This window comes from Mus caroli, unplaced genomic scaffold, assembly GCF_978045245.1.
Source record: "Mus caroli unplaced genomic scaffold, Mus_caroli_1 scaffold_1, whole genome shotgun sequence".
In the NCBI taxonomy this organism is placed as follows: Eukaryota; Metazoa; Chordata; class Mammalia; order Rodentia; family Muridae; genus Mus; species Mus caroli.
In genome coordinates, this window is record NW_028227256.1 from 10,321,736 (window position 1) to 10,348,353 (window position 26,618).

General features: G+C 44.7%; 1 protein-coding gene and 1 long non-coding RNA gene across 5 annotated transcripts in view; one reads left to right on the plus strand and one right to left on the minus strand.

The window, feature by feature from the left end:
- The window catches only part of Ncoa2 (nuclear receptor coactivator 2), a 239,675-nt gene extending 218,446 nt beyond the window's left edge, over positions 1 to 21,229 (minus strand). Inside the window, exon 1 of one of the 4 annotated variants that reach the window (XM_021170377.3) lies at positions 20,701 to 21,229. The gene's annotated coding sequence lies outside the window, so the exon portion shown is untranslated. Of the gene's footprint in view, positions 1 to 18,934; positions 19,175 to 20,353; positions 20,445 to 20,700 lie in introns of those variants that run through there. The other 3 variants (XM_021170361.2, XM_085835677.1, XM_085835679.1) reach the window with 3 other exon arrangements.
- LOC110300278 (uncharacterized) lies at positions 7,915 to 10,812 on the plus strand. The gene is made up of 3 exons (XR_002378555.3): positions 7,915 to 7,978; positions 9,564 to 9,644; positions 10,749 to 10,812. It is a non-coding gene; the product is annotated as an uncharacterized LOC110300278 (long non-coding RNA).
- Positions 21,230 to 26,618: the final 5,389 nt, after the last annotated feature.

Consider the following 26,618-nt stretch of genomic DNA (forward strand, 5'->3'; position numbering starts at 1 on the left):
GCAACTAAAATAGCTACAAAGATGATCAACAGCTGGTTATGCACTGAAATACTGTCTTCCCACATTAATTGTCTTAGTGAAGGATATAGAAGTGTGTCAATGATTACAAAGTTTATAAATAACCCACTCTGGTTCAAGAGAAGGTAGATTATTTTAAGTGTTTTGAATATGCAAACACGGCTACTGAAGGCATAGCCAGCCTTCTATATATAAGACAGAAACAATGTCAAGCAGGCTCTTGATATAAAATAAAAATAAACAAGAATCAGTGCTGCTGTGCACTAAGAAATACTGACCTGCAAGCTTCAAAATTCTCTCAATCAGATTTAACAAAGGGGCACCACCACTGGCCACACCCCCACACCTCAGATAGTATTGGCAGGGGATCTGAGTAGATTCAGGGACTGTGTTTGAGCAAATTCTTAATTCATCTTCTCTTTTCTAATTAACTAATAATTCTGTGTACATGAGGAATTTTTATTTTATGTGTAGGAATGTTCTGCCTGCATGTATATATGTGCATTGTGTGCATGGCTAGTGACCTTGGAAGACAGCAGAAGGCATCAGATCCCCCTATCCCTCCTGGAGGTACAAATGGGTGTGAGCCTCCATTTGGGTGATGAGAGTGGAACCCAGATCTTCTGCAAGAACAGCCAGTGCTCTCTGCTGCTGAGCGGTTTCTCCTGCCCTTCATTCATTTCCCATACTTTAAGCCCTAATGATAGCAGTCACTAAGAAAGCTTCATCTTCACAAGAATCCACTTCCATTCTTTATTAGTACTCAATGTTCCAGGTCCCATGCTAGGCAAAAACGGACAAGATTTCTGACCCCAGGGCTTGGGACTTTATGTGACTCTTAGGTTAAATGTCTGAGCCCCCGCCCAGGCTGCACTGTCCACTGGCACACCTTCAGGAAAAAGCATCAGCTCAGCACCTAACAACACAACAGTGCTCTGCTGCTGAGCAGCACTGCGAGGGCTAGAAACCAAGGCTTTGCTTCTCTTTGCATTTGTAATTTCAGAACCATCAAAACTGACTACATAAGCCAGGCTGGCCTCAAATTCTGAGATCCACCTGCCTTTTTGCCTTCTGAGTGCTGGGATTAAAGGTATGCACCCCATACCAGGCCTCTTTTTTTTTTAGGTCTCTTTCTTAACACAGAATGAAATGATACTTAGAATTTGCTTCAAACTCTTGTTGCTCTTTTGGTTTTGGGTGTCTGTTTGGGATTGCTTCCCTTTCCTCCTAGTCAGCCTCCTAGCTCAAATGGGCAGTGAACTGGTATGCAGTGGAGGCTGACCCAAGTGTTGACCTTCCTATCTTTTTACCTTCACCCCCAGATCCTAAGATTACAGGCATGCACCTGCATCTGTTAGATGGGGGAGTGTGGGGAGTTGGAGGGGGGAAGAGAAAGAGAGAGAGAGAGAGAGAGAGAGAGAGAGAATGAATATCCTGTAGAACTAGAAACTATGAAGAATTTCAGAAGGTACAGAAACAAGAGGCCATCCCATGACACGATCTCTTTAACTTCTTATTGTTTAAACTGCTCTAAACTGAGAGGAGAAATATCTAAGGACATCAGAGAATAACAGGAAGCCTCCAAAGGTATGATGTGAAGACTGTAGATACTAACACTCGTTGAGCTATAATATCATAATTCCCAAGTGTAAAAGTTTTATTATGTTATTCAAGCGTACAGAGGTGATAGCAAACGTGAAGCCGACCTTGACATGATGAAGTTGATGGTATGGGGATGGAAACTAACCAGCTGAGAATATAACAGATTTTACCTACAGTTTCTCCAGAATCTGAGTTCTCATTCAAGTCCTGGTCAACAGCTGTTAAGTATAAGCATGCATGTCTCCTCCTGACACACACCTTGGTGTTTTGAGACAGGTTCTCTATATGATCCTGGCTATCCTGGGGCTCACTATGTGGACTAGGCTGGCCTAGAACACACAGATTCTGTGTCTGTCTCTGAGTGCTTGGAATAAAGGTTCATGCCACCAGTCCCAACACATGGCTTCTTGTAGGTTAAAAAACAAAAACAAAACAAAACAAAACAAAAAACACGTAATCTTGTTTTTTACACAAGATCATGTGAGTAGTATATCATAAAAGAATCCTTTAAAAGCTAATACTCTGCCCATTGTCAACTTTAGGCATCCTCTTAACTCCAACATCTCTTCCTTCTACTACTGAAGGGGTTTGTTTCTTCATTAAAGATATAAAGCCCCAACTACCTATGAGGAGGAAGAAGAGAAGAGGAGGAGGAAGAGGAGGAGGAAGAAGAGGAGAGAAGGAGCAGGAGGAAGAGGGAAAGCTTTATAAGGTCAGAAGACACCACAGGCATGCATGCACTGGAAGTGGAGTGCCCATGAAGATCATAGAGGGAAAGGGCCATCAATAAGCAAGGTATTCAGAACTGATGTCACCCAAGCAAGGACCCGCCCACCTGACAGGGGAAGACAGAGGTGGCCTTCAGTCTCCAGGGAACTTTTTTTTTTTAAGATTTATTTATTTATTATATGTAAGTACACTGTAGCTGTCTTCAGACACACCAGAAGAGGGCGCCAGATCTCATTATGGATGGTTATGAGCCACCATGTGGTTGCTGGGATTTGAACTCAGGACCTTCAGAAGAGCAATCAGTGCTCTTAACCGCTAAGCCATCTCTCCAGCCCCTCCCAGGGAACTTTTACAACCATGAAATTTCCATGTTCCTAACAATAAACCAACTGGCTAAAACAAAGAATCATAAAAGCACATAGAAGTTTGTATCTAAAACATTTTATGCCTACAGAAATGAAGGGAAACAAATAGGACTTAGTCCTCCAGAGCTCATAAAAACTATTGTTCTGTTGAGAAAGGCTGAGATCGGTCCATTTCATGTCCAGGAAACAACCTGAAGCTGTTAAGCATTGTGTTCAGGAATTCTAGACAGTGAACCACGAAAGGAAGGGGACGACAATGTGCCTATTCCCAGTGAACAGTATAGTTTTGATTTAATCTATCCAAGTCAAGAGCATGGACACTTCTTAGTTAACATACTAATCTCTTTCAATTAACTGTTATCACATGCTTCTGGCTTAGTGAACTGTGCTGGACTCCACTGTGACGCAGGGTCCTCTCACCCTGACTCACTGTGGGATTGGCTGTCTCAGTAATGCTTTACAACTGTCTTTCCTGCTAAAAGCTCAAATCTGAGTTGATATAGCACATCATGAACGACACAGATGGCCCTCTACAGTCCCCAGGACTGTGACGGAAAAGCTCACCTCACTAATATGCATTCCTATTTCAAGATTTAAAAGCAAGTATGAAATATTAAGGAAATGAAAACAAAAAAAGACAGTGAGTTGCACATGTGGCTAGATAGGTAGACCCTAAAACACCAACCAGCACAGCACCCGTAGCACACCCTAGCTCCTGAACATGCTGTGTGGAGCACAGCACCCGTAGCACACCCTAGCTCCTGAACATGCTGTGTGGAGCACAGCACCCGTAGCACACCCTAGCTCCTGAACATGCTGTGTGGAGCACAGCACCCGTAGCACACCCTAGCTCCTGAACATGCTGTGTGGAGCACAGCACCCGTAGCACACCCTAGCTCCTGAACATGCTGTGTGGCGGGGTAACAGGCAAGCATGATAGGCAGAGATCCTCTGTCCACGAGTGTGCTATACCTCACCAGTAATTCCTCACAGTCACATTGTCACAGTGTGTCCAGAGTGAAGCACGGGTGACAGTCTGACACACCCAGTGCTCCTGAGTTATCAATCATATTTAAATATAACTGTTGGGAATCCAAAGGTTTCTAAAGGGTTTATGTTTTATGAGGTACACACCAAAATCACCTTAGAGATTTCTTTCAGTGATAGGTATTTATAAATGTCCTTCTAGTACTGTGCTAGCCTCAGAAGTTCCTGTAAACTTCATAACCAGCTCCTAAGCATTATTATCTGCTAACTATATCTAAATATCTCATCTGTCCCTGTAGATCTGCCGAGTCCCCACCAAACAATTTTTTATATAAACGTTCCCATCACTTCTAAGCTAATAAGCACATTCTATTCCTCAGGTAAACACAGGCTAATACACCTGACCACGGCCATCCTCTATCTTCAGTGAAACAGACTTTTATCTGCAACTGAGAAAGAGATACAGTACAAATCTCAGAGGCAGCTTCTCCCTGCCTCCCTCAGCGTTGCTAATGATCAGGTTTACTTATGCTACCTGGGAAGCCCACTGTACCAGACCATCTTCCAAACCCAAAACGAATGCAGATGCCTGATTCTGGTGAATTAGTCCGACCATTCATAGCAAGAGCTGCATTTTTCCCCCCTGAGAAAATTATTGAAGAATAAGCCACAGATTGAACTAGTCAGAAGTAGCATCTAATCTTATGCATTAATATTCCCAAAAGAAAGGTGGTTTTGTTTTAAACTATAATCAAACCACCCAAATGATTTTTTTTTTTTTTTGGTTTTTCGAGACAGTGTTTCTCTGTGTAGCTCTGGCTGTCCTGGAACTCACTTTATAGACCAGGCTGGCCTCGAACTCAGAAATCCGCCTGCCTCTGTCTCCCAAGTGCTGGGATTAAAGTTGTGCGCCACCACTGCCTGGCTCACCCAAATGATTTTAACAGAGAGTTCCCATTAGATAGTTCTCTGACAGATCCAAGTATAAACTCTCTGTGGAGAATAACAGTGTCTGCTTCTAAGACCAACACTTAAGATATGTCAAGCAAGCAGACAATCTTCCAAGTTTAGGAAATGTGAATTCTATGTACTTTATTCTTTAGCTATTTTCAATATAATTTAAATGTTCTACCACCTCCAAGTAGTTAAAATAACTACTTTTTTTTCCTTAAAAGTCAGGCATTTTACTGATTTAAATTACCCTGTTCTCAGTCTTCTGTACAAAACATGACTCCCAGCCTCACCAATGATTGTGTGGAGCCATATGAACACAGAGGGACAGACATCCCATAATGAGACTATACATCAAAGCCTGTTGAGCATCATAACATTAAATCTACTGGGTGCTAAAAAGATTATCAAAAACATTCTCTAATGTAACAAAATGGGAACATATTTGCTCTAAACAGTTGACAAAGAGCATTCAAAATAGCGTCTCATAGACTGAAGAGTCCCAGTAACACTGCGCACTCCAGGACAGTGCATTAGCTGTCAAAGAGGGGAGGCTAAATCAAAAGCCGGACCATAGAGAATCCCAACATACAGGCAGTTCTCGTCTTCAGGACTAACTTCTTAAATAGCCAGCCCTTTAGAAAATCCTCATTTAAAAAATTAAAACAATTTACTTTAGATTAAAATTCCAGAGACCTAGCTAAGACTGACAGGACATCAACATGTGTCAATGCTGATCATCACAGCATTAAAGGAATGATAATAATAGAAGGCAGTAACAGAAATGGGACATGAGGCCACCCATATACAAATGCATTACTAAACAGCAGTGCATGGCGCTGACCAAACTGCTTTCACAGACTTGAAAAGCAAGCAAACTACTGCATTTGAGGGTCTCCAAACCATCTAAATGTCTTACTATCCCCCATGGATAGATATAGTGTTAGGGTTTTGTTAACCAAGGAAGATCTGCTTAAATCTCATAATGAATGGATCACTTGTATGTCAATATTCCTGTCTCCTAACACTTCAGTTGTCTGTCTTAGCCTGTAATAAACAGGGTAACTCCACTTCTAGTGTCACCTGCTCACTTACACTCCCTCTGCTGAGCCTCCATTACAAGAGGGTTACAACATGCTTAAAGTGTCTACACAACTTCTGAGGCTTCACAGAGTGAAATCTGGCTTATGTAAGACAACTGGGTTTAACCCTAGCTCGCCAAGGCTGTGGGGAGAGGATATGTGCTGAGATCCCAGCCCACAGTCCCCAATTATCTTGTCACAGACCTGCACCAGGCCTGGCTCTGTCATGGAACCCTTCTAGAAGCATGTCCTTACTCCCAACATCTGCAAGCATGACACAACAGTTAGAGAAGCAGCCATATCAAGTTAAATGCAGCAAAGCTTGTGCATGAGGCTCCCGCATGGGAGACCTCAATGAAAGCTTATCACGAGGGGCCCAGGGCACTAGGGTTACATATGCGTGTGTGTGTGTGTGTGTGTGTGTGTGTGCGCATGCATATATAACACACAATGACAAAACAAGATTATGTAATATACTAATAATATACACTTCTGGAAAGCTCTAGAAAATCAATTAAAAATATCTTCTTATTAAATATCTTTGTTACTTCTCAGCTTAATAAAATAACCCTGATTTGTTAACTAAAAATCTTGAAAATCTGGTCACCAGACTCATTTTTCTTTCCTTTCTTAATTTCTCTAGTCTCCTAAATATGTTCTTTCTCAATTTAAATATTAACTATTGATATAATAAAATCCTCCTCCAGCTTCCTAGACAGCATTTCTTGTCTCGGGTGGGAGTGCCCCTTGAAAGCAGTGCAGGTGTGATCCAGGCCATCAGACTCCACCTCTAGCAGTGCCAGGCCAGGCCAAAAGACAGGAGTCTCAGTAACTAAGTCTTTGGTAACTCAGATTTACTCTGGAGTAAATCTTGATATCTTCAGTGACCATTTTAGGTGATGGTATCTTTCTGCCTCCCAATTCTTATACATGAATGTAAATTCACATTAAAGACAGAATTGCTGTTTCCCTTCTCGTCAGAAATGAGAATAATTCATTTGTTAGTTGTGAAATCAGGCAAAACTGCATTAACAATCAAATGTAATTTGTTTGTTGTTATAGATACATAAAATATAGTTGTTAAAAGTGGTGACTTCTGCCGGGCGTGGTAGCGCATGCCTTTAATCCCAGCACTCGGGAGTCAGAGGCAGGTGGATTTCTGAGTTCGAGGCCAGCCTGGTCTACAGAGTGAGTTCCAGGACAGCCAGGGCTACCCAGAGAAACCCTATCTTGAAAACAAAACAAAACAAAACAGTGGTGACTTGTCCTCGCCTAAGCATTAAACACATCAACTAAAAGTAAACAGATATCTACTGATAATCTATCTCTACACTGTATCAGGCAGGTACTTGGGAAAAGCAGAAGGCCAGGCAGTCCCTGTGAATGCCTCTCACCTTTAAAGTCCTTTTGACAAGGTGAGGATGAAGCTCCCACACCCTCAAGAGTGGTGGGGAGTGAGGATTCCACCACCCCTTCCATACAGTTCTGAAGGAGCAGGAGAAACTAAAGACACTAGGAAGAGTTTCAGGGTTGGAAAAGTTGGAGGAGAGAACCAAAATGAAGACTATAAAAAAAGAAGAAAATCAGAAACATTAAAAACGAAATTAGTCAAGCGTGTGAGGAATGTAAATTACCATTCTCCAACAAAGAACAAGAAACGTGAAGAATTTCAAACAAAGGCTTCTGCTGGAGTAATCTTTTCTTCATATTGTGTGAAGATGTGTCTCTGCTGGCATTATATTGGTATTGTCATTTTTATGACCCACCAACCAGCCTTATATTTTGTAAATATGCATCCTTCCTCACTTGCCTAAGGGAATTTAGAATTATCTGAGGTTCTGATTGGTGATAATAAAGAGCTGACAGCCAATAGCTGAGCAGGAAGTAGAGGGTGGAACTTTCGGTCAGGGCGGAGGAGGGGAGAGCTGGGAGGAGGGGGAGCAGAGGGAGATACAGAGAGCAGACAGAGCAACAAACGCAGAGCAGAGAAAGGGACAGATAGAGCCAGCCACATAGCAGGCTGCAGGCTTTAAAGATGGTTAAGTTAGAGACGCTGGAGACTGCCCAAGCAGAAGGCCTGAGCTTTAAACTCAACTAGAAGCTTCTGCGTCATTCCCTACATCACTGGCAGGTCAGAGAAAGCCCGTTACAGACTTCCTGTTTGTCCAGATGACTATACAATTAATGCCTCAGGACTCACCTTCTTCTGGTCTGTGCCCGAACAAAATCTACCTCTTCTTAAAGGTAAAACATATACCTCAGATTAATGGGTGATGAATGTCCTTCAAGTCAGTTCTGACCTTTCTGTCTTTCCTTGTGATCCACAGTATGGTTTGTGTAGGCCCAATCTAAACAGACTGCAGGAAGACTCAGTGAGACCCGCCCAAGTGGACCACTATGGAGTGGTCATCAACAAGCAACAGAAGCCACCCCAAAACTAGCAGGATAAGCACAAACCCTCAGGACAACTGACCTGGACTCTTAGAGTCATTCAAAGGAGGAAAACCTGGAAAGGAGATGCAGGGAGTGGACTTGGTTAACTATGAGGTGGACTAGATTCTGCTTTGAAAATTAAAACTCAGCAAGAAGAGATGAGTTCTGAGGTGATGGGACTCAGGGCAGTGCTCCTAAGACATTGTTCTTTACGGATGAAGAATTCTATCTACCTCTTTATTTATGATTTATCCTACCTACATACCTACCTACCCACACACACACACACACCCACACCCACACGAGAGAGAGAGAGAGAGAGAGAGAGAGAGAGAGAGAGAGAGCAGAGAGACAGGCAAAGACAGAGAGGGGGGTGAATAAATGTATGTATAATGGATGGATGGGTGGATGGATGGACAGAGAGACGGATGGAAATGCACACAGGCACTCACTGGGATTTTTCTGAATGTTTGTAATTTTTCACAATGAAAAGATACAAAGAGATGGCGATAGAAGGATAAAGAGAGAGAAGAGTGAGCAGCCCAGCCTGGTCTACATAGAAAGTTCCATGCTAGCCAGGATTACAGTGAGACCCTGTCCAAAACAAAAACTAAAATTAGGAGGTGAGGGATGAAGAGATGGCTCAGAGAACTGGAGTTCTATTGTGAGGCACCCATGTCAGACATCACCTATGTCAGATGCCTCACAAGCACCGCAACGCCGACTGCGGGAATCTCATGCCTCTGGCCTCCAGGAACACAGACGCACACACAATTAAGAATAATCAAAATATACTTTTATGTAAGTAAAATTTGGAGAATCAGGATATTTTTATAAGTGTTAATACAGTCTATATTAATATATATTGTAGAACTTCATCATCTCTTGAGGTTTTAGTCCTTCAGTTGACACTTCTGTTTTTGTCATTGCTTCTTCAATGCAGGTACTCAAGTGACCACCCTGGCACACTATCTCTGCAGTGGTTGGTTCATTAACTTCCTGGCACTACCAACTATCCCCATGGTTTTCTTCATTTTTTTTTCCTCTCCACTATAAACTAAAATCCATTTTCTCTAAAGTGTCAAATACTATGCAGAGGAAAAACCACTAAACCCTGGCACTGAAGGACTGTGTGATTGTATCACAGCGACAAAGCACACTGTGCTTATTGTTTCGGAGGAGAACACAGTTAGATTTGCTTCCGTTCCTGTAGGACAATTTTAATCCATAATTGATTCATTAAGCTACTTAGTAATGACTTTGGAATATTTTTGGACTCCTCCTTTTGTTCTGGTTCATTACTTCAGGTTTAAATTAGCAGTAGGAATTCCTAAAATAATTCTTATGTCAAAGGCATGCTTCCTAAATTTTAGATTAACTCATCTACTTTCTCTAGGCAAATCAAGAGAACAAGAGGGTATACCACAACATGTGCCAGCAGAAATAGAAGAAGGGTGGGTTCATCAAAGACGCAGAGGTAAGTGTTTAAAGATATCGTTCTATAGTAAGTGGGAAATGACATTATTAGGAAAGGAATACCGTGGGAAGATCAACCTATTAATGGCTTGCAGTAGAGAAAGATTTAAGTGTCAGTCAAATAGAAAGTTTAGAAAAACAGTCTTCTATGCTGTTCAGCTGTTCTACACACTGTCTGGGGTGAAAATAAACACACACATGTACAGTATGTATGTATGTATGTATGTATATATATATATATATATGTATATATATATGTATACATATATATAATGTAATTACATGTAGTATGTGTATGCATACATATAGTGTGTGTATAGCATGTATGTGTATGTGTGCTATGTTTATGCACAGGCACATGTATTCTGAACCAATGAGAAAGCAAGTGCAAGTTCCTGAGTTGCTTAGATGTATAGACTATATTTATTTCCAGGACACAGGACAAAGCATCTTAATATACACTGACGCCAATGTCACCATGTAGCAGTAGTTCTTTCTTGCATGCACTGGCAACACCATCAGTCACCTGCACTTTTGATAACTCGGGAGACTATTAAAACATCCTTTAGAATCCTCTAAGATGAGAGAGGATGGACATAACACTCTTGCTTTACTCTCTGCCTCAGTAGGGTCCCCTCTCTGCACAGCCCCTCTGTACACTGGTGTCCTCCACGAACGTGCACATTAGAATCCTGTGCACCTGACACCTGAGCACAGTCCAGGTTGGCTCCTGGGAAGATCCAGGTGCAGACAGCTGCTCTGCTGGTGGTGATCAGGGGTCTGACTTACTCTCCCAACCAGCAAGGCCAGCCCTTCTCTCCTTCCCTCCCCACTAGCCCACCCATACAGCCTTCACAGGAAGCAAGAGTCCTCTCTCAGTGATGGTGTCAGGACCCTGAAGGGAACAGGGCCAGCCCAGTCCAGGTAGAGCAGCCCCAGGTGCTTCCTGCTATGCTGAGACCCCAAGCTCTAGTTTTGTTTTCCAATCCACTTCATGTCCAGGCACAATGCTGGGCTGGGAGGGTAAGAGGGTAACTGTCAATACTGACTAAAATGGTCAATTCTGTGTCTGAAGTGATGACTGTGTTGTTTTCTTGTATTACAGCTAATATCTCAGTCTTCCATTATGCTATGATTCATAATTAACTGTGTGAAGTGGAAACTTGAAGACCAAGCTTCCGAACTGCCTCTTGCTGAAGATAAAAGTCCACGTCAGAGCAGCAAGCGCTTCCTGGGACTTCCTTGCTGGCTCTCCTCTCCACCACCTGTTTATTCTGCCAAGACTCTGATGTAGTGAATATGAAAACTAACATTTTCAAGGAATTTTTCTATCACCCTTAAATGGAAAAGTCTTAAGGAACCAAAACACTAATACAACTTAAGAAAGCAACTAAGAAAACCAAGGCTCAGAAGAAAATTATAAAAAATGCATTCTTGGGGCTGGAGAGATGGCTCAGCGGTTAAGAACACTGACTGCTCTTCCACAGGTCTTGAGTTCAAATCCCAGCAACTACATGGTGGCTCACAACCATCCATAATGAGATCTGATGTCTTCTTCTGGGGTCTCTGAAGACAGCTACAGTATACTTACATATAATAAATAAATAAATCTTTTTTTAAAAATTGCATTCTTTTCCTTTGGGAAAAGGAAGGAGCAGAAAACAGTCACATATTCCTGACTAACCTTACACTCACTGCATAGCTGAGAATAGCCTTGAACCTCTGACCCAAGGGCTCCAGCTCCTGAGGGCTAGGGTTACAGGTGTGCCGGGACACTTGGTTTACTGCTGCTGGGAACCCCCTAGGTTACTTGTGCTTGCCTAGCGAACACACAGCCTCCTGTACACTAAGCAAGCACTTGACAGCCGAGCTATATCCTCTGACCTCACAGGCAAGGATTCTTACTCTCTCTCTCTTTGCATTCTTTTCTACTTATTTATGTGTGTGCTTATTTTAGTAAGGATCTCACTTTGAAGCCCTGGATAGCCTGGAAACACACTATGTAGAGGTCAGGCTGGTCTCGAACTCAGAGGCCCATCTGGCTCTGCTTTCTTAGATCACAGATTAAAGGCGTGCGCCAACACAGCTGGCAAAAAAATTTAGAGGCAAACATTCTTAAGGTCTTAAACATTTGGTTACACTTTTGAACCATCTTAAATCACTTCAATATTTTCAATTATAACATGTGAGCCACTTGGATCACCTAACATTGTCAAGACTGTAATAATATCCCTCAGCAGAGAAACATGAAAAGGCATGGAATATAACAATCCAACTAAATTACACATCAGTGCCCCTACTGCTGCGACAACACTGAACAACAGCAATGATTTTACATGTCACATTCCTAACAGAGAGCTACTTCTCTCACTAAGTGCTGCAAATAGGTTAGCCCTACCTACCAAGAAGGGACACTACCTACCATGCTCATTCACATGGAATCCTTCTGGTTTGTCCTCTGCCCATATTCATCTTTACATCTCCAATTCTACTTGGGGTGGGAGGTGGGGGTGAGGGAAGAAAGACAGAAGGAAAAAGAGGGAAAGATGTGCAAAGCATTCCTGGTAGAAACCGAGAGAAGCTCTTCTCACTTCTCACTCTGGTGCCTGCCTCACTCCGCTTCCTCCTCTGCACACAGCCCCTGCAGCACACACAACAGGAACAGGCAAAAAGATCACCTCTGGGCCAGGGAGTCCCCCAGCCCAGGACAGCAACTTCAGGACATGGCACTGTGGTAACTCTGAATTTTAATGAATTTCTATAATCCTTACTTAGGGACCTACCAAGTGCATGTGGAAGAATTTCCTTCTCACATCCCAACAATAACTGCTCAGAAGTGATTACATGTTAGATGAATGTGACAGCTATGAGTAATTCTAATTATATACATGTTAGGATTTTATATATAATATTGATCTAGTGTTTAGCATACTGGAGGCCCTGGGCATAACACCACAAAAATATATGAATGAAATAATAGTAGAGAATAATAACACACACACACACACATCTTAGTGCATTAAAAGTATCATTAAAATTTTGTTCCTTAAACTAAAAAACAATGGCTCAGTGGTTAAGGGCACTGGTTGCGCTTTAAGAATTGCCTGGGTTTGATTCCCAGGACCCACACAGTGGCTCATAACCAGCTACAGCTGCAGTCCTAAGAGATCCAATGCCCTCTTCTGGATTCTGTAGGCACCAGACATGCATGTGGTGCCTGGGCAAACATGCAGGCAAACACTCATACACAAAATAAAAATAATTCTTAAAAAATATTACTTATGTAATTATCTAGTCTCCATTTGCACAGACTCTAAAGATGGCCTAAAATGACTGGAGAAATGCTGAAGGGTCCTTGGAAATACACAATTACATTGGGGAGGGAGCATCTCTCTGAGCTTGAACCCAGGACCTTGAACATGCTAAGCAAGCAGTCCAGCACTGAGTAACATCCTCAAGACACAATTGCATACATACACACAAACCAACATTTGTTGTTTGTGCTGGGTTATGGTTTTCGAAACAAGGCCTCTCTACTTAGTCATGGCTACCCTGTACATGAACTGGGGCTCAGGGTCAGAGACACCCCTCTCTTTACCTCCCTAAAGATTGCATTAAAGAACTGCACCACCAGGCCTGGCACGATTCAATATTCTAACTTACATTTTCAAAACAGCTCAAAGTTTTTAATCTTAAGCATATTAACAATATAATTAGAAATTTTAAGATAATTATTAAATGTTCTTACGAAAGCAGGGGTGACACCAGAGGCAGAGGAAGTTTGTTCACGAGCAGATCCTATGAGCAAGATGGAGCTGTTGGAAGGGCCTACCCTCCTTCAGTTGTGGCCTCTAATGGGCAGAGGGCAGTGAGCAGCAAGTTCCGGAACTCGCTCACTCTCCAAGTGAAGCCTTTGGGGACATAAGTGACCAACGAAAAATCCCATGCATCATTTTCATCTCTGACAACAGGCCCTGGGTCCTGGCAGCTGGAACATTACAAGCAAAGCGTGCAGATCCTGGCAGAGCACAGGAGCGAGTTTCCTGAAAGCGCGCCTGCTCCCTGCAAACAATTGAGCAGACAGAAGAATTCCACAAATAGCATAGCAGAAGTCAGATGACTGAATATATTATCAGCCTTCTTTTGGGTCTATGGTATCTCAGCAGAGTCATCCGCTTTACATGGAGTGCACAACACTCACCAAAAGGCGTCACACAACCTGTGTCCGACAGTTAAACAGACAACATTAAATCTATATTGAAGAAATAAGAAACCACATATGTATGTCAACTCCTTGTCTTTTCCAAACCTATATCCCTGAAAGTGTTCCCTGGGTACATTTCCTACTGATCCCCCACAAACAGATTCCCATACAGAGAACAACAGATGAGAATATGCTTTTCACAGAATAAATGGATGGATGTTGTCTTGTCTTAACAAAGGCTGACGCAAGAGCCTAACAGTCAGCCAATAGGAACCCCAGCTCAGCAGGCCAGAAGCAAGAGCTGCCTGGGGTTCTAATGTGCTTCAGTAGCCCAACTGTGTGAGCCTGGAAGTTATCTGATACCTGTGTGTCCACTTCCTTCCTGAGCAGCCAAAGGAGGATGCTACAACTGCTTCACACATCTAAATGAAAAACCCAAGTGCATCACAAATGTCCCTAACCCCAGACACATTTAGTAAACTCCATCAGTTTACTTCACTGCTTTTCCTGCTTCTTGACATTTAAAGGTAAGGGGATCTTGAAATTTCAGGAATAGTTGAGGTACGAGTTGTATATATGACTTACAGGAGTGAACTTCTCAGTCCATGACTGGGAACGTCAGCAGAACCTCAGCTATTCAGATCTGTTCCTTCTTAGACTGAACAGCTGAGAGTCCTAAGGTCATTTGTTATATCCCAGACTCTTGATGGACAGCCATCCCAGACTTCCCCTTAACCTCCAACCTCCTGGAACATGAGGATAACAGCATGTATTTATGTGTTTGTGGCCATAATCAAAAGAATGGACCACTCATAAGAAAGCCTAGAAAGTGGCTGGCTCTATCCCTGATACAGACACTGTGGGCCTGACAGGAATGAGCTCTTTCCAGAAGACCCATAGCCAGAGCAGAACACAAGGCTGCATACAGAGCTAAAGCCAGGCTACAGAGGCCCAGAGGAGGCAGCACAGGAATGGCCATAGGAGAGGGGGTGGGACAGAGATGATGGGGTTCACCTGCCAACCCACCCTGTCACACCCTACCAGCTGCACAGGACCACTCTGACCATGTAACCATGTACCATACCACACAGGGCTCCTAGAGCAGCACTTAAGCTTCAAGCCAAACAAAACTGAACCAGTCATAAGCGTCCACATTTTCATAAAGAGGAATCTAATTCATTTTAAGCTCATCTATCAAGGGAACATTTAAACACCTTGTGGATGGTATGTGAGAGTATGAAGTGTATGTCTATAAGTGTGTGCATGTGAAGGCCAGAACTCAGGGTGCCCTGCACTTTGTTCTCCATCTCATTTAAAACAACAACGACAACGACAACTCTCCCTGAGCCCAAAGCCCACAGCTGACTATGCTGGTTAGTGAGCTCTGGGCTCAGCCTGTCTCTGCTCCCAAGCACTGACATCACAGACGTAGCCATGCCAGGCATCTACATGGGTGCTAGAAACAAACTCCAGTCCTGCAGTGCAGACATACTACTGACTGAGCCATCCCCCAAGTCCTGCAACTTTTTTATTCTAAACATAATTCCACTCTCAGGAAAAATAACAGAATCGCAAATCCATGCAAAGTTTGCTAGATAGTACAGACTTGAAAGTACACACTCACACAGAAGACAAGATTAAGGCAAATATTTTCTTCCCTACCACCAAGGTGTGAGGAAAAGGAGGAAGGAAGGAGACCATCGCCCATCGCCCAGCCTGTGGCCCTCCCTTTAGTCCCTGGCTCTGTAACTTGAAGATTTTATTACCAAATACACTGTCAAGGCCAGGACAGTCAAATTTCCATCAATAATGATGAAATAAATCAATGAAACAATTGCTAAAGAAGAAAAAAAATGCAGAGAAAAGACCTCCAAAACCCAAAATAAAGATTCTGCTAAACATGGGCCCAGGACAGAATAAGAACTGGCTGGCTTGAGATATAAGTCCCACCAGAATTTACAGCAAACTTCAGTTTCCATCTATCTGTCAAGTGCCCCTTAACATCTCCCGATTTGCAACCTCCTCCTGATGACTGACACTATGTCCAGAAGTTCCAAAGCAGCTGTGAGAAACATTACCGTACGCACTGTACTCATTCAAGTTTGCTAGAAATTCCCAACCATAGAACCAAATAAACACCGGCCTAAAACAAATCCTAGCATTCCGCCACTGCCTCTGAACCTAGAAACGTGAATGAATATCGCTAATTATTAAACACAGAGACTCTTTGCTCTCGAAGCCAAGGCTTGTGCTCTACTGCAGACCAGCAGAACATCTAGTGACCGTTACTGTAAGCTGCCAACTCTACTCTCCCTTTCACAGCAGCTAGGAAGTCACATAGACTGCTACGACAGCCACACAAGTCATACTGTCGCCTCTATCTAGAACATCTGGCATCTGTAAAGTTTCCCTCATGCTCTCTGAACTGTACTTTACAGTTCTGCCAGGTGGGATACTTTAAGAGGCGTTAGAGGGTGGTATGCCATGGCACCCCTTCTTGTTTCTCTCATCTACAAATCAAAAAGCAGGAAAAAAATCAAAACAAAAACAAAAGAAAGAAAGAAGCGCATAAACACACGGAGGCAAAGGAGTGTGTGATAGAAACGGGGGGGGGGGGGGGGGGGGAAGAACTGGACATTGTGTTTTCCATTCCATGGCTTTTCTTCATTCAAAAATCAGTATCATGGGGCTGGAGAGATAGCTCAGTGGTTAAGAGCACTGACTGCTCTTCCAGAGGTCCTGAGTTCAATTCTCAGAAACTACTTGGTGGCTCACAGCCATCCATAATGAGATCTGATGTCCTCTTTTGGGGTGTATGAAGACAGCTACAGTGTACTTACATATAATAAATAAATCTTTAAAAAAATTAAACTAAAAAGCTAACAGGTCTTAAACATTGGTTTTGTCATGTTAACAACTAAAAATCAGTTAAACTTTTAAATATAATTTCAACCACAACACAACAATGACCAAGATATCAAAGACACCCATGCATACCAGAAAATTAGTCTTCTATTAAAAATGCTTTAAAGGGTCACTGTTCGTGCTTTTTCTTTCTAACAATATACGAACTGCCTTTGTATCCAATACGACAAAAACAATTTTTCCTAGAGATCTAAGCTGTCAAAGTATGGGTCAAATAGCAACCTACTGTGGCCTGAAACAGCTAAGGCACTGAGTCCTTAACTTCTACATGTAAAATAGAATCGTAATCAGAGATCACAGATTCCAGAGAGACTGGAAAGCTTTAATAAGATACATCTATTGAGAGGCAAGGGGAGAACCAAGATGAATTAACCCTTTATGCAATCCTAGGACCCTCCATCTTTTATATGTATTTTCAGTAAAATGTCTCTCATGCTGAAAGCCATCTAAATTATATTTAATCGATGAAGGGTTAAATAAAATATTTTAAAAAATATTAAGTCCTCAAAAGCATTAAATTCACATGAATGAAAGTCAAAGAAATCCTCTCTTTTAAGAGGGAAATTCCCAGGAGGAAGAAGGTTCAGCTCCAGCAAGAGAGCACACAACGGAATCGCCGCTGCTGACAATGCACATCTTTCTCTAGGTGCCTCCATATGCTTGCGAGGTTTTCCCCTCACCAGGCATTAGGCGACTTGCTATTCTCTGCCACCAAGAATCTAAGAACGCTTTGAGGGATCCTTATGGAGAATGAAGTGAAATAATGGGTTGCTTTTAAGAATTCAGGAAAGAGAAAGGGCCTGCATCAGAGTGGCCTCCCAAATTAACCAGTAGTGGGAGTCTCTGAATGTTGCTGGGTTCTGAGCATTAATTTACAATACTCCCTACTTCTGTCAGGTGAATTAAGGGCTTATCTTTCACTTGACTCATTTATCACCAAAATAACACTTCAAAAGCTACAGCAAAAAGCAATTTTACGCCGGGTGGTGGTGGCACACACCTTTAATCCCAGCACTTGGAGGCAGAGGCAGGCAGATTTCTTAGTTCGAGGCCAGCCTGGTCTACAAAGTGAGTTCCAGGACAGCCAGGGCCACACAGAGAAACCCTGGGGGGAGGGGGGGGTGAGCAATTTACTTCTACAAGAACATCTAAAATTACACAGGTTGGGAATCTACACTATAGATTTGAAAGTCACATATTATACATTACTCTTTCCTTACATTAGTCTCTCTCAAGTCCTTTCTTAATAACCCAATAGTAATAAAAGCTGGAGAACCCAGTGTGGATCGTGCCCATTATTTTTTTAAATCCCAAAATTAAATTCATGGGTGACAGATTCCAAAAATGAATGGATTTTCAGTTTAACATCCCTCATCCTTTGAACTCCCAAAGAATCCAACGGGGAAAAGGAATGTGTTGCTGCTGTCCGGTTGGACTAACCTCACCAACAAAGAACAGAGCATGTACACACACAAAAAGCACTGCAGCAGCGGCAGTCTTTAACAGACCGCAATTCCGGCTGAGCAACCTGGGATCCTCACGGGAGCAGCGCCCGCCCCCCTTTCCTAAAACTCAGGAGTCAAGAAAGTCAGTTCACTGGACCCAAACAGTTAAAACAACCAAAGATAGCTCTGGACCTCTTACACATCAGAGAAGTAGCCACATACTGTGCAATTCATTCGTGTTTAAGGAAATTAAAAATAAATAAATAAATAAATAAAATGTTTTACGAATCTTTTGTAAGGAGTAATATGGAAAGCTATACTGCTATACTTTATTCCTTTGTTTTCTGCCAACAAATATTCTTTGGCTAGTTTTGCTAAGTACCCACGCTTGGTATCTTAGTGGCGCTTTGGTTCAAAACTTCATTTTGTTTACCCAAGAACAAGACAAAAAATATGCACAGCATAACCAGTAAGTTTGTAAAAATGTCACACCCAGACCAAGCACGAAACTTTCAAGGAGACTTGGGAAATTGGTGGTGGTCTGATTAAACAAGATCCCAGTGAGGCCAATTCCAAACAAGAATGCTTTAGCACTCCTAAAAATCACCTCACAAGAGGCCACCCTGCGCCTTTACTCTCAGGGTGCCCTTTCAATTCCATCGTCCGGGTGCTGGACAGAGGCCCAGTGAAACTAACGCAGACCTTCAAAGATCTCACCTGGTGCTGAGATCCAGAACGCGGTCACTTATCAACATATGCCATTTTAAAACCCGGCCTCGCAGTTACTGCCACATCCTGAAGTGGCTTTAGACTTTGTCATGTCTAAAACAACGCCTCTCGCAGCACCAGAGAAAAGCAATATCTTCGCGCACCTATGCAGGTCTCCCCAGGTCACAGATTCTGTGAGTGACACTATTCCACAAACCCAGGTGCGGGTGACCAAGGGACGCGCCAGAGTGGAGGGCTCGCGGCGTCTCCATGGCTCCCCCGCCCCGCCTGCAACTCAACCCTAACTGGACGGAAGAAACCCCGCCCCCTTCCTGCCTCTGGCTCCCACCATTGGCTTACCGGTACCCGGCAGGTCAGTCCCTGCCTTCCATTGGCTCACTGCCCCATCAGTCAGGCACAGCCAGATTCGGGTCGGTGGGAGGGGAAGGAGTCGGAGGAGGTGGAGTGGGAGTGGGATTAGAGGACGAGGTGGCGGAGGAGGGTGCTCGAGCTCAGGCTCGGGTTTGGGAAAGTTTCCCCTGCCAGTGACAAGCCCTCTAGGCTTGAGGCCCAACGTCACTCCCGGCGAGTAAGGGGCTCGGGTCCCCGATTCCCGCCCCTCAGTCCGCAGGCCCCGGAAGCCACTTGGGGGAGGGGAAAGGGAGGGACCATGGAAGCAGGGACCGAGCCACCCACCCCCGAGCGCGGCCGCGGCGCCTCCAGGACTCCCCCAGGGGCGGGGTGCGGGCACTCCAGCCCGCGGCGCCGACCCTGGACGCCTACCCGGGAGCCTCCAGGGGCCCGGAGAGGAGGGTCCCCGGCCCAGGGCGTGACCCGGGCGCGAGGGCCGCCAGGACCCCTCCCGCTTCCCGCGGGGGGCCCCCGAGGGCCTGTCCCTGCAGGGGCCGCAGAAGGGGTACGGAAGAGGGGGCGCTGGCGAGCCAACCCGGAACCTCCTGGCCCGCAGCCCGCCTCCCGCCCCCGGCCGCGGCCCCAGCGCGCCTCCGGCACACATGCCCGCACCCAGAAAGTTAAGTCAGGGGCGAGCCCGGCGCGGCGCCGCCGCCACCGCCGCCGCCGCCGCCCGACCCCGGCTCCCCGCCCCCACCGCGGCCCGGCCTGCGCGGCCCGAGCGCTACCGCCCCGAAGCCACCCAAGCCCGAGGCCCCCCAGACGCCCGAGCCCCCGCCGCCGCCCCTGCCGGCCGCGTCACCTTCACACACCCCCGGCACTTCCCAGGTCCTGCCTCCCCTCGCCCGGCTCCCACCCGTGCAGCAGTGGCCGCACGCCTCCCGGGAAGAAAGCACCGGCCGCGACTGCGCCCGCCGGCCCGGGCTTCCCCCGCCTGCCCGGGCTGCGCCGCGCAGCCTCGAGGGGGCCGGAGCAGGGGCCCGCGGCACAACCGCCGCTTCCCAGCCTGGTGCTCACCTCTCGGCCGGCGCCGCGGGCTGCAGCCTCCGCCCGCCTCGCGCTCCAGGGCTCGTCTCCCGAGCTCTCTCGCCCGGCGCCCGAGCGCCTCCTTTCTCTCCCGGGGACTCGGCGTCTTCCCGCCCTCCCCCCTCCCCCCGGGAGCCGAGTCCCCGGCTCGGCCGCGCCTCGAGGATGGGCGTCGCGGGCTCCGCACGCCTGGGCAGCGGTGCCCGCACACAACAACAGCCTGCCCGGCCGGCCGGCGCGCGGCTCCGCCGGGCTGCGCGCACCAAGGGCAGCGGCCCGGGTGGGAATGCGGCGCCCCCCGCCCGCCGCCCGTGAGCCCCCAGGGGAGGCGCGCTTACCAATGTGGCCGTCACGCCGTCAGGTGCGGGCTGCCGTCGGCGCTGACCTCCGCCGCCGCCGCGGGAGCCCAGGCTGCGGCCGCCATGTTCCCGTGTTAATAACTGCTGCCTGGTTGTTTATTTCAATGGAGATCCTCCCCCAGCTCCCTCCTCCTCCTCCCCCTCCTCCTCCGCGGCTCTGCACTTGCGGAGAGAGACACAGACCGCGCGAGCTCGCGAGCAGGGGAGGGGGCTCGGGCACGGGGCTGGCCCGCCCTCCGCCTCCCCGCCGCCTCCGAGCGAACGCTGTCACCGCTCAGGGGACCGGGCGGAAACTTGACGTCCCGCGCCCCGGAGCGTGGGCCCGGGAACACTGGGGCTACCCCACCCGCGGGGTCCTCAGCATCTCCCTGGCTGGCGAGACTTCAGAGCTCAGAGAGTTGGACAAGATGGGTGGCTGTGGTCTAGGGACCGTGACCTATGGGTGACTGGAAGTGAAGGGAGAGTCAACAGAGGACTCCATGCGAGGGCAAAGGGCAATGCCCAAAAGAAAGCTAAAAAGGGGGACTGGCCCGGGCCGGGGGGTGGAGGCCAAGGGACTGCCGCGCCTCCGACGGCAGGGACGCTGGGGCGAGAAGGTCGCGGAAAACCTAGTCCCAGAGGTGCCTCCCGCGCGCGCTCAGGCAGGGCCGGGTAGCCGGCAGCCTGCACCCCTCGGGCGCACCTCTGCACCCAGACGCTGTTCCGGGGCGCACTCCTTGGCCACCATGTCCCCTAGGTTCTTCCTGGATACGCCCCGCCAGTTGCTGTCCCTAAGGTCTCTGGAGGGGATAGAGGGGCGTGACCGCGGGAGGCGAACTTACCGGGGTACCACCCCGGGATTGCTTGACAAAGCAAAGGCTGCACAGTATTTAGAAAGACCGAGGGGAGTGTTCTCCGCACGCAGTGAGACAACAAAAGTTTTGTTTTGTTTTTTAACTGGGGAATCCATTATCAAATCCTCAATGGAGTATTGGGATTAAGGAGACGTGGAGGAGTTTTTACGTTTAAATGTTGTTTGGTTTTTAACTGGAAAAGCAACTTCTTTTCCATTTAGATATAATTAGTTGAAAGAAATGAGTAACATTTGTTTGCTTAACGGAAGTTATCAAAATATGACAGGAACACGTTTCCTTATTTTAACTCTTATGAAAGGTCACTTGCCATAGACAATAAGTGTTTATTGAACTGTAACGACTTGGCACTGCATTAAGTGATTCACACACACTCCAAATTTTAATCCTCAAACCTTAGGAAGTAATTGCTATTTTTATACCTCACAAAACATTGAAACCTAAAGAAGTAATTTTTGTAGAGTTACACAGTAAGCAAGGTGGGCAAAATTTGAGCCCAGGTCCATTAATTGCAAAACATATGCTTTTTGATCGTATTTTTTTAGCTCCAGTTTATTATGACAAAGAAAAAGAAAAGTATATGCCTACTTGGCTATATCTAGAAAATATTTGGAAAGCTGTAGCAAATGTTAGCATTGGTGAGTGGAATCGGGAGGAGGTCTGCAATGGGGTACTTCACGTTTTTCAGGGAAGTGTTTGCTGTTTGGAATGATTGGTTTTGACCTCCTGTTAGTAAATTTTAAGGATTTTTTTTAATTAGCTAGAATAACTAAATTATGTTCCCCGAAGACTCAAAAGCCTTAAGCAGCTTAGGGACAGAACCAGGAGATGCAGAGTGTCCCCACGATCTGTCCTCCTCCACTCTTAACCTATAATATTTTTGCAGGAAGGTTGGGTTCCTTGCAGGAATGTCCCCATTGCCACTTAGATTTCTTCTCCTGTCCTGAATTCTTAAGAGTTAAGAAAGACTCTTGTTGCTTTCTATTCCTCCTCTTGAGGGGAGAGGCAGCTATCCAGAGTCCAGTACTCAGTGGCAGCAGAATTAACATGAAAAAACTACCTGTGATGAATGTGCAGACAAACACATCCCTGCTTCCATGCTGTGTTACTCAGTGCACCTTCTTACTGAATGCTCAAGACACAAGACTGTCTCTAAGCAATAAAACAAACCAAACAGCTCTTACAGTAGTGTAAAGAGCTCCATGCCCAGCTGCCGCTGCCTCACTCCAGCGGAACCTGGAAGAATCATGTCACTTTGGAGTTCTGAAATAGTGTCAAGACGTCACACCCATGTTATAACTGTGGTATTTATTTATTTTGCTTTTATATGTTTAACTTTGTATTCTTAGAACCAGCCTTATTATCAATACATCATCTTTGAGCTGCCTTGAGTAACAATCTCTCCTGTATGTATCAAGACTCATACTGAACAATGATTTCTGGGTTGCAGAAAACTATGTTTGCATTTGCCTATTAAGTCCTGTGCCAGTTCAACAACACATAAGTATTACTGTGTTCTGTTTGTACAGAGCATGTGGCCTTGTTTGTGCATTTGCCCTTCTCATTTTCCAGACTGTAAGCTCCTAGGGCCCAAGACCCCTCCCCCCTCAGCCAATGTAATACCCTCTAGTGACCCTTGAAATCACATAGAGTACCAAGTTCCTAACATGTTTTTTCTTTACCTAGATACCAATGATGAAGTTTATATATTAAACAGAGTGAGAGGTTGTAACTAATACTACAAAACAATGAAAGCTATACTATAATCAATGTTACACAAATATATGTAGGCTCTCCCACGCACATCTCTCTGTACTTGAATTGTTTTGCTTGAAGGGAACACTTTATAGATTTTCTTGGTAGCCAAAAAGCATAGATAGTAAGCAGAGACTACACAAAGGGATGGATTTGGTACAAAGTTGGACTGAAGAAGACATTGTAAAATTACATGGCATAGTGGCAAGCAATGTAAAAGTTGTGAGTTATTTATGAACATTTTCACTTACTATTCTCAAATTGTAGTTGAGCATGGACCAGTGAAGCTACAGAAAGAAAGAAAAGGAACAACTGCATCTGGCTGAGGCCTCCCATCCTTTCATACCTCATTTGCCAGGGTCCAAATCATAGAACATTGCTTTTATTTACATGAGTACACTGTAGCTGTCTCAGACACCAGAAGAGGGCATCAGATCCCATTACAGATGGTTGTGAGCCACCATTCCGTTGCTGGGAATTGAACTCAGGACCTCTGTAAGAGCAGTCAGTGCTCTTAACCACTGAGCCATCTCTTCAGCCCCCCTTCTATTAAAAATTTTATTTATTTTATTTACATGAGTACACTATAAAACATTCTTATAAAAAAGGCTTTCCATGTTTTGAAGTATCAATTCCTGAGACCTCAGAATCAACTTGATATGATGGCTCATATTTCTAATTGCAGCACTGGGGAGGTAGAGGCACAGGATGAGTTCAAAGCCATCCTTGACAACTTACTTCAGAAAGTAGGTTGTCTCCTTATACCATATGATCCCAGGGTTAAATTGAACTCACCAGACTTAATATTAGCGAGGACCTTTACAAACAGAGGCATGTTGCTGGTCTGTAGTCACTTTTTCCTTTGATAAATGTGCATGTGTGTATGCTCACTCATGAAAGCCCAAGGTTGACGCAAGGAGTTTTGCTAAACGTGCTCAGTCAGAGTCAACATTATTCATGGAGGCACGTTCGCTCCCTTGAACCCAGAATGCACAGATAATGTCTTGTCTAGCTAGCCAGTTTGATCCAGGGAAATACCTATCTCTGCCTTCCAAGAGCTGGAATTACAGGTGGGCGGGCACATTCACCTGATATCTCCACCAGTACAAATCCCAGTCCTCACACTATAAGGTGGCACTTTAACCACCAAGCCATCTCCCTAGCTCTAGACTTTTTTTTTTTTTAAACAAGATCTCATGGAGCCAGGCTGATCTGGAACTAGCTCAGCCTCCCAAGATCTGAGACTATAAACATAGAGCACCATTCCAAAGCAAGCAAACGTCTCTGGTTTTGTCTGCTTTCACTTCCATAGGCAACTTTCAAGGTACTCAACTTTCCCAACATAAAAATGAGAAATTCTTTATTGTGTTAGTTTCTTAGCATACATCATGTTGTAATGATAGTAAAATAGAATTGCAAAAGGCAAAATAAGGTAGGTGAATAAATATGAAATAGTTTCTATTGCATTAAAAAACAAAAATGAAGTAGACTACATATGTAACCATAAAGCCATCACCAAACACAATTTTTCATAGGTACAATTGGCAATGACTCAAACACAATAGTATAAATGGTATTTTTGTCATATTTTTATGCAGATCCAAAAAAAAAAAAAAGTAAGGCTGAGCATGGTATGGCACACACCTTTAATCCCAGTACTCAGGAGGCAGAGGCAGGCAGATCTCTGAGTTCAAGGCACAGCAGGGATTCACTGAGGAACTGTCTCAAAAAAACCAAAGCAGCAAGAACAAAAAGTAAACAAGCTGTGTGTGTGTGTGGGGGGGGGGGGGGTGCAACTGTAACCCAGCACTGGGGAGCTGGAGGCAGCAAACCTAGACACTCAACTGAGGCATCTTGGGCTCCCTGAGACCTTGTTTCAAAGCCAAAACAACAACAGGAAACAAAACAAAGCTACAGTCATCACAGAAATACAAAAGTAAAAAATGTACAAAGTTAGATTTAAATTTGATTATTGAATAAAAACATTTAATCAAATATTTAATATCTTTAAAACCCACCATAAATAAGTGTTCAATACGAGCCAAGCATATTCCATACATTCTTATCTCTTATAGAAGTTGCCACTGTATATATTATTCCCATTTTATAGATCAGGAAGCTGTGGTCCAGAGTTATTCATTCAATAATGTATGCAAGGTCATAAAGCTACATTCCCACATGGCTGACAGATTGTGCTAAGATCCTGTTCTTTGAATCTTAATGTCTCCACTACCAAGTAACAAGGTATCCTCACCTTTATCTTATAACAATTCCTACAACCTAATACATGTTTAATAAATACTCATGAAATGAATAAATGAACTGGCTCTTATCTTCCCACATCCACTGTTACGTTCCCACTTAAAAGCATTTAATGGTCCTTTATCATCTACAGAATACAATTCAAACTCTTCGCCTTACATTAAGACCTTCCTCCATGTGACCCTAGTTTTTTTAGCTGTATCTTTCTTGCTGCTTAAACAACAAATACCTAATGCCCCAACAGTCATTTTAAGATTCTGAAATCAGGTTGTGGTGTGTTTCAACCCTTATACTGTCTGTGTAAACACAGGCAAATTATTCCACATCTCTGAAAATCCAGTCCAGTGAGTTGGGGAAGCAAAGGAAACAGACCCCTCTTCCTCCCTGATGGATGAGGGCATGTATGAATACGAATACATAGAAACTCACAAACAACTACAGTGATCTGAAGGTTGCTGGGCATAAAAGCAAACACAGAAGTCAGTTGAATTTCTTTCTTTGTATGAAGAAGAAACAATTATAAAGCACTTAAGAATAAGTTTATTGAAAAATGTACAAAGCCGTTACATTTTTTAAAACCCTGCTTTAAACCCTGGTAGTATTAAGGAGGGAGATGAGACATGAGGCCTCATTGGAGGAGGTAAGTCACTCCGGAGGGATGCCTGCAAAGAATATCCTGCCCCTAACTCCAGGGGACTCTGCTTGCTGGCTCCTGAGAAGAGAGAGCAGCTCAGCTCTACCACACCCTTCTTCCACAGGCTAGGTTTCACCAGGCCCAGAGACAGTTGAGCTAGAAGACCAGAGACGGAAATCAGAACCAATATCTAGAGTTTTCCCTGCTTGAGTTGATATTCACCCAGCACAATCCTAATCAAAAATTCACAGGATTCTTGAGTGAAAATTGATATAATTTGAAAGTGTATATCAAAGTATTTGTCCCCTAAAATAACCAGGGTAGGCATGCAGGAGTACCATTTAAATTACAGCCATCCCCAACTTCAATGCTTTCTATAACCTACAAACGCTAAG